This window comes from Entelurus aequoreus, linkage group LG06, assembly GCF_033978785.1.
Source record: "Entelurus aequoreus isolate RoL-2023_Sb linkage group LG06, RoL_Eaeq_v1.1, whole genome shotgun sequence".
Lineage (NCBI taxonomy): Eukaryota > Metazoa > Chordata > Actinopteri > Syngnathiformes > Syngnathidae > Entelurus > Entelurus aequoreus.
The window spans coordinates 30,355,453-30,366,460 of record NC_084736.1 but is presented as its reverse complement, the minus strand read 5'-3'; positions in this window follow the sequence as shown (position 1 = coordinate 30,366,460).

Sequence of the window (11,008 nt, the reverse complement as noted above, 5' to 3'; positions counted from 1 at the left end):
GCTTCAATGGCTGTAGTCTCCTTGTCCACAAAAAGTTTATTGTAGTTTTGCAGTCGTGTCATTTCAATGATTTATTTGTTGTTCATTATTACCTCAAATTATTCATGTGTACGTTGCCGTGTACTTGCATGTTGTGCATTGTTTGCTGTGTGATGTTGGCTCTTCCTATATATTCCGTCAGCCTCCTTGTTGTCGCTCCTTTCGGAGGGCTGGCATTTTTTTTTGAGGAGACTGTGCATTCAAGGGAGGGATTTCATTATTTCCCACGCTCAATAAAACATACTCAGGCGGGAACGTTCTAGGCTAGGTGATATTAAGAATTGTTGGTATTGATCCGATACCAAGTAAAAATAAGTGTATCGTTGCACATGCCATTATTGATACTTTTAATTTGAAAGGTCGTTGTCAAATAATTTGACGATGAATAATTTGTCAATGAGCTCCTAATTCAGGGGTTGCCAACCCAAAGTGATGAAAAAAACATATTGAACCAAAAATACAAACAATGAATCAGCCTGGAGCCGCAAAAAAAATAAACGCCTTATATGAGTATTATAATGAAGGCAACACATTATATAATTGTCTATATTAGCTATGTTAGCCTACTATCACAATGACTTTTAAAAACGTATATAAGTGTTATAATGAAGGCAACACATGAAGTGTATATATGAGCTATATTAGCCTACTATAAAAATGACTTTAAAATCTTCTTAATTTGTATAATGAAAGCAACACATGTGAAGTGTCTATATTAGCCTATTGTGAAAATTACTTTAAAAGTCTTATATAAGTGTTATAATGAAGGCAACCTATGATGTAAGTGTCTGTATTTGCTATATTAGCCTACTATCTAAATTACTTTAAGTCTTATATAAGTATTATAATGAAGGCAACCTATGATGTAAGTGTCTGTATTTGCTATATTAGCCTACTATCTAAATTACTTTAAAAGTCTTATATAAGTGTTATAATGAAGGCAACCTATGATGTAAGTGTCTATATTAGCTATTTTAGCGTACTATCAAAAATGACTTTTAAAAACTTATATAAGTGTTATAGTGAAGGCAACACATGATGTTTATATATGAGCTATATTAGCCTACTATCAAAATTACTTTAAAAGTCTTATTTAATTGTTATGATGAAGACAACAAATGATGTAAGTGTCTATATTAGTTATACTAACCTTCTATCAAAATGACTTTAAAAATGTTATAAGTGTCCACACAAGTCAATAACATCAACAAAGCATAAAACCTTTGTTTGACAAAATGAGACAACAAAGGAATGGTATAAAACACGGCTTTCTGTGGCAGTGCCACTACGTTGACACTACGTTGAGTTCAAGGACCGCCAAAATTAGTATGACAAAACTGCGCTCGCCAAATAGTCATCAGTGAAGCACAACACAAAGGTATCAAACAGTGGGCTTTCTAACAATAAAGAAGGTTTGTGCTTCTACAGAAACCATACTAGAAAAAAATATAAAAAATGTTCACCCGTCTTTTTCCATTTCTTAACCTTTTTGAAAAAGCTCCAGGGAGCCACTAGGGTGCCAACTCCCGCTCTTGTTGATTAATTATAATAAAAGCAACATTTAGATTTGTTTTTTTAATCAACTAAATACAATGATATTAAACAATTTAACCATACGAAAATAATACAACATAATTATAATTGTATGTTCTACTACACAATTGCTTCCGAAAGAAGTAGCCTGTCTAAAATGCCGAACTAATGTAGCACTGAATGTGATAAAAAAAAATAATGATAATAGTCATGTAAATTGCTGGATGTATGACGTTAAAAATGTTGAATGCAAGCATGTTGTGGTGTTTGCCATTCCAATTATTCAATCCACTTCCAGGCAAAAACACGAGTGTCGCGCCTGCAGGAAAAGTGCATGCGGAGCACAAGGCAAAAACTTGGATTACATAAGCAATGCATAAACATGAAAAGTAAAGTCGTAGCATTTAGTTAGAATCAACATACGCAAACAGTCATGTGTAGCGAACCATGGACCAGCACCCAAGCCTGGCCGAGACGGGTCTAAATAAAGAGACTGATTAGTGATAAAGATGGGCAACCGGTGTGAGTCCCATTTTTCTCAAAAAGAAGCCGGTGTGAAGCTAGTGCACCTAACAACGGAAAGTAAACAAAGGAGCCACTTGGCGCTAGGCACAAAACCAAACCACTAAACACGGGGGAATAGTATAACAAAAACAACAAAGGATGTGATTTGGTAAGAGATCGTAACAGGACCCCTCTTAAGGGACGGATTGTAGATGTCCCAAACCATAATGAAACAAGTCCAAAGTCACGGGAGGTCAATGGGAGAAGTTGGCAGAGCGTAGCCAGGCCAAGTGTTCCGAATCCAGCGGGAACGAGTCAGGTGGCGGCGGAGAGTCGAACGCCACTGCAGCTGCCGAGGAGGGCGACCGCGAATCTGCCACATCCGCGGCCAACGTGGAGGCGGACGTGAGCCGCAACAAAACCTCAGCAGCTGTTGAGGCGAACTGGAGGTCTGGCAAGGCTGCAGAGCTGGAAGTCGTGCAGGCTGCTGGTCTGGACGTTGAGCAGGCTGCAGAGCCACTGGAGACGGGGCTGGCATGAGCGCCACTAAAGCCGAGGTTAGACGTGACCTCGGCGGAGGTGGTCTGGCTGGACTTAGCCTTGGCGGCGGAGGCCTCTTAGGAGGTGGCGGCTTGGCATGAAGAAGATCTGGCGGTGGTGGTCTTGCTGAAGGTTGCGGCCTCACTCTACAAAGAACTGGCGGTGGTGGTCTCGCAGGAGGTTGAGTTCTTGGTGGGCAAAGAGCTGTAGGCCTTGCAGGAGAAAGCTGTGCCTTTCCAGCTGCAGAGCTGCTAGTCCTTGGTTCCTGCTGCTAGGTTCTTGTTCCTCTCTTGTGGAGCAGGAGATGGACGTGGAATTTGTCATGGAGCCAAGAAGGGAAAGGCCAGTGAAGCGAGCGGAGCTTGTCTCTCTCGAGGCGGAGCTTAAGGATGGCTTTTCTACTGAGGCTGGCTGAAATGTCCTGACAGTCTGCTATTGTTGATTTACTGTCTGTTGGTGGTGGCTGACTAGCTGAATCATGAAAAATGTCCATACTTGCAGCCTCTTCCACAGTGTCTGTTCTAGTGAGAGAAAAATAATCTGTACGTGACGAAACATCTCTGGAGCCATGACGTCATCACGACGCGCCTGCACGTCATTGCGCGTGTTTTTGAAGCCGCTGGCATGACGTCATCCAGCTCTGTCTGCTTCTTGCATTGTTCTATAACCTGAAATGTTTAGCGAAATGATCAGGTTACTGAGTTGTGGCTGTGGCGGCCAGGAAGTTGAAGTAGTCTGCACAGCGCTTCAACTGGGTGGAAGAATCACTTGGTCCTGGGCGTTGTGACGTCGTGACGGCGTGCCAAAGCCTCTGAGGTCGGCTTCCGCCCACCTCGATGAGCATGAGTGAACGGATTTGCTTTGTAGCTGGATGGAACGGAGTAGACTGGGACAGCTTCGCCATAGGTTCCCTGAATCCAACTCACGTCACCCTCGGGCAAATAGCGGAGGCCCTCGGCCTCTAAGGCTTCCAGCTGTCGCCGGTTCCACTCCAATAAACCAATAAACCCTCAAAATCGCTTTCTCTTTTGGGCTGGTTGAGACTGTCGTATGCAAGCATGTTGTGGTGTTTGCGATTCCAATGATGCGGAGGACAAACAAACAGCTTGCAGGTAAGATCATTATTAATCCACTTTCAGGCAAAAACCGTAGCACAAGGCAAGAACTTGGATTAAATAAGCAAGGCATAAAGATGAAAAGTAAAGTCGTAGCATTTAGCTAGAATGAACATACGCAAACAGTCGCGTTTAGCGAACCATGGACCAGCCCCCAAGCCTGGCCGAGACAGGTCTAAATAAGGGGAACGATTAGTGATAGGAACGCGCAACTGGTGTGAGTCCCAATAGCCCAAAACGAAACCGGCGTGAAGCTGGCGCACCTAGCAACGGAAATTGAACAAAGGAACCACGTGGCGTTAGGAACCGAACCAAAACACAGAACACAGGGGAATAGTATAACGAAAACAACATAGGATATGATCTGGTGCAACAGATCATAACACAGAAATTGCAACATAAGTATAGCTCCAATCAAACTACTATCGATCCGATCCCAATACTCACATCTATATCCATAATATTGATATTTGGTAACAGATCATGACAGGACCCCTCCTCCCTTAAGGGACAGATTCCAGATGTCCAAAACCAAAAGGAAACAAGTCCAAAGTCACAGGAGGGTGACAAAGGCCACAAAGCAAACTCTTTGTGTCATACAAAACACCGCTTGCCATGTTGTTTTCACATAGACCCGCATTGAGGGTGACACCAAAGCATATCAAAAATTCAGGCAATGTAAGACTGAAATTTTTTCCACGACTCACCTCTGAGACCATTTCAGACTGGATCACTGGCTACAACAAGGTCCTCTGTGCGTCTCTCGCCACGTTTAATGGCTCGCACATACCATGCCTCATTTTTATTTTACTGCTTTGCAAAGCCAGCAGCCTGTTTGAGGAATTTTACGATTTATATGAATGTTATATGCATGTGAAGTCTTTATAAGCTCTCCTCACACTTATAAACACTTGGTACACTCTAAAACCTACGTCAATTGTACTCAATGGTGCTTTAAAATCTACCCTGCACTCAGACCGTGGTAAGCGACACGCAAAAGGGGAGAAAAATAACTAATCATTAGCAAAAACTACTATTGGTTATGTTCATTATTACCACATAGTAGTAGTAGTAGTGATACGTGTGGCTGTTGCTTGCACCAGAGTTGCGTCTTACCGTGAGTAAAAGTTATTCCTCACACTGGTAACTAAACAACTCAATGTTGATCACATCCGTATTACAAATAGTGCAATTGTGATTTTTGTCCACAATAATAATATGTTACTTTTTCGGGAAACAGACTGGAATACATCAACGTGCATATTAATGTAAATCGCAGTAGAACAACTGACAAACCTATTCTCAGCTTAAAATATTTGACTTGGAAAACATCCGGTTAGGGCCACTTTGGCCTGCATTGCAAACGTAATCATGGCTTCCTTTTCAGAAAATCACGAACGTGCTGGCCACTTTGGACTTCAAAATAAAAAACATACATTATTAACACTTTTTAGGGCGCAACAAAAACAACACACCATTAACTATACACAACTGTCATCTATCGTCTTGGACTTGCAACTGTACTTAATTTCATACTTGCAAATGACATTCAGAAATGCGTTTAAATCAAACAGATGGCATTTAATAAGTACACAACTTACAGTATTAACACTTTTTAGAGCGCAAAAAACACAGCACACCACTTACTATACACTACTGCCATCTATCGTCTTGGACTTGCAACTGTACTTAATTTCATACTTGCAAATGAGATTCAGAAATGTGATAATAAAACAAGAATTTGTCATAATCAGATCATCATGTTTGGATAGCCGGCTTCCGTATCACTCCAGCAGCACTGAGAGCAGACTCACCCAAATTATTTCTAGGTAACGTTACAATGTTCAATGCCAAAAAAGAAATTGACACGAAAAACGCTCCAGCGTAGTTAAATTAAGGCTCCGCTTTTTTCCAAAATGCACTAGCTTGATGCTAATATACACTGGCTTTTCCATCTACATGCTATTTGTTAGCATTAGTGACTCAACATGGCGATTTCAACACCTCCAAATGTGTTAATGAAAACCACAAATAAGATGCACATTACAATCAAACAGATGGCATGTAATGAGTACAAAACTTACAGCATTTACACTTTTTAGGGCACAACAAAAACAACACACCATTAACCATACACTACTGCCATCTATCGTCTTGGACTTGCAACTGTACTTAATTTCATACTTGCAAATGAGATTCAGAAATGGGATAATAAAACAAGAATGTATCATAATCAGCTCATCATGTTAGAATACCTGGCTTCAGCATCACCCCAGCAGCACTGAGAGCAGACTCACCTAAACTATCTCTAGGTAACATTACAATTGTCAATGCCAGCAAATAAATTGACATGGAAAACGTTCCAGCGTAGTTAAATTAAGGCTCCACATTTTCCAAAAATGCGCTAGCTTGATGCTAATATACACTGGTTTTTCCATCTACATGCTATTTTTTAGCATTAACGATTCAACATGGCAATTTCAACACCTCCTGATGTGTTAATGAAAACCACAAATTAGATGCACGTCACAATCAAACAATAAGTACAAAACTTACAGTATTAACACTTTTTAGGGCGCAACAAAAACAACACACCAATTAACTATACACTACTGCCATCTATCGTCTTGAACTTGCAACTGTACTTAATTTCATACTTGCAAATGCCATTCAGAAATGTGATAATAAAACAAGAATTTATCATAATCAGTTAATTTTTTAAAATGAATTTATTATCAAGAACAATATTTTAATACACACACAAACGTACCTAGTATCTGTTTAAGTGTGAACGGTACCCAGCCTTAGTTATGATATTTCTTCAAATATAACAAAAAACAGCCACTTGAATGTAATATTTATATAATAATGTAGTATTTATGAAGACTTTCATCAAATGTAAACAGCACACACAAACAAGAATGATGGCCCACGTCGTCCTTTGTCCGACAGGCAGGCTGAGAACACAAATGAAATATTAAACATTGTGTGAGCACCTGAAAGGAGAACAAGTTCAAGTCCATCAAAGTTTGCGTGTCGGTCAAGTCATGTCAAATATGAATCAGCGGACATGAGAGGGAATTCATGCTGAAGTATGACACATGTCCACAAGATGGCTGACGTTTACGTGAGTGAACGTGAAGGGAATGTACATCTCATACGATCTGTTGCCTGAGTCCACATTATTCTGATTACACTGACAGTCTGAGACCTGATCTACTAAAGGTTGGCGTGCATTAAAACATGCGACAGCGTGTGTGGTGCTAGCAAATATAGTTCTCATATTTAACACACCTTGGCTCATTTTCATCACATTTAAGTTTAAATTAAAAGTTACTTATCCAGCACCCCCGCAATCCCAAATGGGACAAGCGGTAGAAAATGGATGGTTGGATCTAAGTATTATATTTAAATCTTAAATCTAAATCTTAAACCTAAATCTAAATCTAAATGTTGAAACCCAATCTTACCTTTTAAACCTAAACATTTGGATTAAGGATTTAGATTCAAGATTTAACACTTTTATTTAGAAATAACATTTAGGTTTAGATTTAAGATTTTTAATTTAGGTTTAATTTAAAATTTAGATTTAACATTTTGATTCAAGATTTAGATTTCCCTGATTTACATTTAAGATTTAGGTTTAGATTAAAAATTTAGATTTAACATTTGGATTTATGGGTACAATTTTACATTTAGGTTTAGATTTAAGATTGTTCATTTAGGTTGAGATTTAAATGTTAGATTTAACATTTTGATTTAGGATTTAAGTTTGGATTTAAGATTTAGATAGAGATTAAAATTTAGATTTTACACTATAACAATTTATTTTATTTTTTTTCTTTTTACTTTTTTTTTCTTTCCATGATGGCAGGTGAGGCCGTGCCTCCCCTGCCTCTAGTGACGGCATATCCACTGATACATACATATATATATATATATATATATATATATATATATATATATATATATATATATATATATATATTAAGAAAGGGTCAATGGCTGCTGGAGCGCTTACATTCAGAGGGGTGGTATGCATTATTGTGTTCGTAGTTAACAGTGTGAGATGTTTTTGGGTACATCTCTAAAATAAGCATTGCGTTAGATTATACCCACACATCGTTTGAATTAGCTCTTTGTGTCCCTAAAAGTATGTATACATTGATTTAGTTTTCTATTATCTCATTAAGTCGAAAGTGCGGTTTGTATAGGAGCAATAAAAACAACAATGCAGAGACGAAATTAAACGTTAAGGAAACCAATCACACACACATTATAAAGTCGATACAAGGTAAAAACAGTAATTAGCTCGGAGGAAGTTTTTAATGCTTTTTAATGTAGTGAATTTGTTGAGGCGCTGAGAAAATAAATGTGCGGAGATGACCTTTGACCCCAACTAACACGTCATCAGGTATCTGTGTAAATTGTCCGCAGGTCAGTTCCTCCAGGATTTTGCGATTGCGGCAATCCTGGCACATTTTCGCCGAAAATCGTTATGTCCATCAATCCAGTGTGTGTGAAAAACAAACATGGCTCCAGATCTAAACTTAAATAACATGTGCGGTCAATTCTATATAGGCACCGACTACGAGAAGATGATTACAAATTAGCAAAATCATGAGCCTGGAAAAATAACCTCAAATTTTGACCTAACTACAAAACCCAAAACCAGTGAAGTTGGCACGTTGTGTAAATGGTAAATAAAAACAGAATACAATGATTTGCAAATCTTTTTCAACTTATATTCAATTGAATAGACTGCAAAGACAAGATATTTAATGTTTTCCCTGGAAAACTTAATTTTTTGCAAATATTAGCTCATTTGGAAATTGATGCCTGCAACATGTTTCAAAAAAGCTGGCACAAGTGGCAAAAAAGACTGATAAAGTTGAGTTATCCTCATCAAACACTTATTTGGAACATCCCACAGGTGAACAGGCTAATGGAACAGGTGGGTGCCATGATTGGGTATAAAAGCAGCTTCCATGAAATGCTCAGTCATTCACAAACAAGGATGGGGCGAGGGTCACCACTTTGTGAACAAATACGTGAGCAAATTGTCGAAGAGTTTAAGAACAACATTTCTCAATGAGCTATCGCAAGGAATTTAGGGATTTCACCACTTAAGGTCTGTAATATCATCAAAAGGTTCAGAGAATCTGGAGAAATCACTGCACGTAACATTGAATGCCCGTGACCTTGGATCCCTCAGGCAGTACTGCATCAAAAAGCGACATCAGTGTGTAAAGGATATCAACACATGGGCTCAGGAACACTTCCGAAAACCATTGTCAGTAACTACAGTTTGTCGCTGCATCTGTAAGTGCAAGTTAAAACTCTACTATGCAAAGCGAAAGCTATTTATCAACAACACCCAGAAACGCCACCGGCTTAGCTGGGCCCGAGCTCATCTAAGAAGGACTGATGCAAAGTGTGAAAGTGTTCTGTGATCTGACGAGTCCACATTTCAAATTATTTTTGGAAACTGTAGAAAAGAACCATCCGGACTGTTCTAGGCGCAAAGTTGAAAGCCAGCATCTGTGATGGTATGGGGGTGTATTAGTGCCCAAGGCATGGGTAACTTACACTTCTGTGAAGGCACCATTAATGCTGAAAGGTAAATACAGGTTTTGGAGCAACATAAGTTGCCATCCAAGCAACATTTTTTTCATGGACACCCCTGCTTATTTCAGCAAGACAATGCCAAGCCACGTGTTACAACAGTGTGGTTTGTAGTAAAATTGTGCGGGTACTAGACTGGCCTGCCTGTAATCCAGACCTGTCTCCCATTGAAAATGTGTGGCGCAATATGAAGCCTAAAATACCACAACGGAGACCCTGAACTGTTGAACAACTTAAGTTGTACATCAAGCAAGAATGGGAAAGAATTCCACCTGAAAAGCTTCAAAAATGTGTCTCCTCAGTTCCCAAACGTTTACTGAGTGTTGTTAAAAGGAAAGGCCATGTAACACAGTGGTGAACATGCCCTTTCCCAAGTACTTTGGCATGTGTTGCGGCCATGAAATTCTAAGTTAATTATTATTTGCCAAAAAAAAACAAGTTTCTCAGTGTGAACATTAAATATTTTGTCTTTGCAGTCTATTTAATTGAATATAAGTTGAAAAGGATTTGCAAATCATTGTATTCTGTTTTTATTTACCATTTACACAAAGTGCCAACTTGACTGGTTTTGGGTTTTTGTCTTTTTTTACGCCTTAACGAAGAAGAAAAAAAACATTTTTTCACCGTACCGCTACACCACACCTATGAATACGTACTATAAAGCGCCACATGTATATAAGCCACACTTATTAAATTTTTAGAAGAAAAACATATGTTTCCAAATATTAGCCGCACCAGACTATATGCCACAGATGTATACTCTGAGAAATGAGTTATTTACACAGCAATATTGCGTAAATGTTTATTTACTTAACATACCTAAAATGTTTCCAAACAGTGTCTGTAACACGGCAGTAAAACGGCTGATCAAACAAAACATAAGTCATCATCATGGACCTACTAGTTGCGTAAGCTAGCTCTCCAATCAGCTAAACGGACTCAATAACTCCACGGTGACGGTTTTGGGGAATTTAATGCCATTGTAAGTTAATAACACTAACACAGACACTCGTAAACATGTTAGCATATTAGCTAATACTAACGACGTTAGGTCGTACAAATATGCATGAAAACACTCCCACAGACATCACACATGGGACTGTTCTGTAAGTATGAATAGTTTTAGTTACATTGTAAAACTTACTTGGAGTGACGAATGAAGAGTCCATACGAGTACAGTATTACTTCAGGTTTAAGGCATTTTCAACCTGCAACATCTTCAGTTAGGGAACTCGTCCAAAAGGTGGCGCCACATCACAAACCGATTCAGTGTTTTTGCTTGAGTTTAATGAAAACTGTTGTACACAAACGATTATGGCCGTTGGCAAAGAAAAATCCATTAATTAGCGACACCGTTTTATAAGCCCCGGGTTTCAAAGTGTTGGAAAAAAGTCCAGAATTTACGTTAGTGTCATTTGTCTGTAAAATTGCTCTAAGTACACCTCTGCAAAACATGGTATCCTTAAATTCAAATTGATAAGCACCAATATTATACATAAAACACAAACATCCTGAAGAATAATTGAATGGCTGACATTTGTATCGCATCCTTCTCCAGTTTGGAGAATTTGTTGTTTCATGTAACAAAGTCATCTGGAGTGCGGAGGACATGATGAAGCCCTCCGCGTCTGCTGGCGGAGGTCACGGGTGAT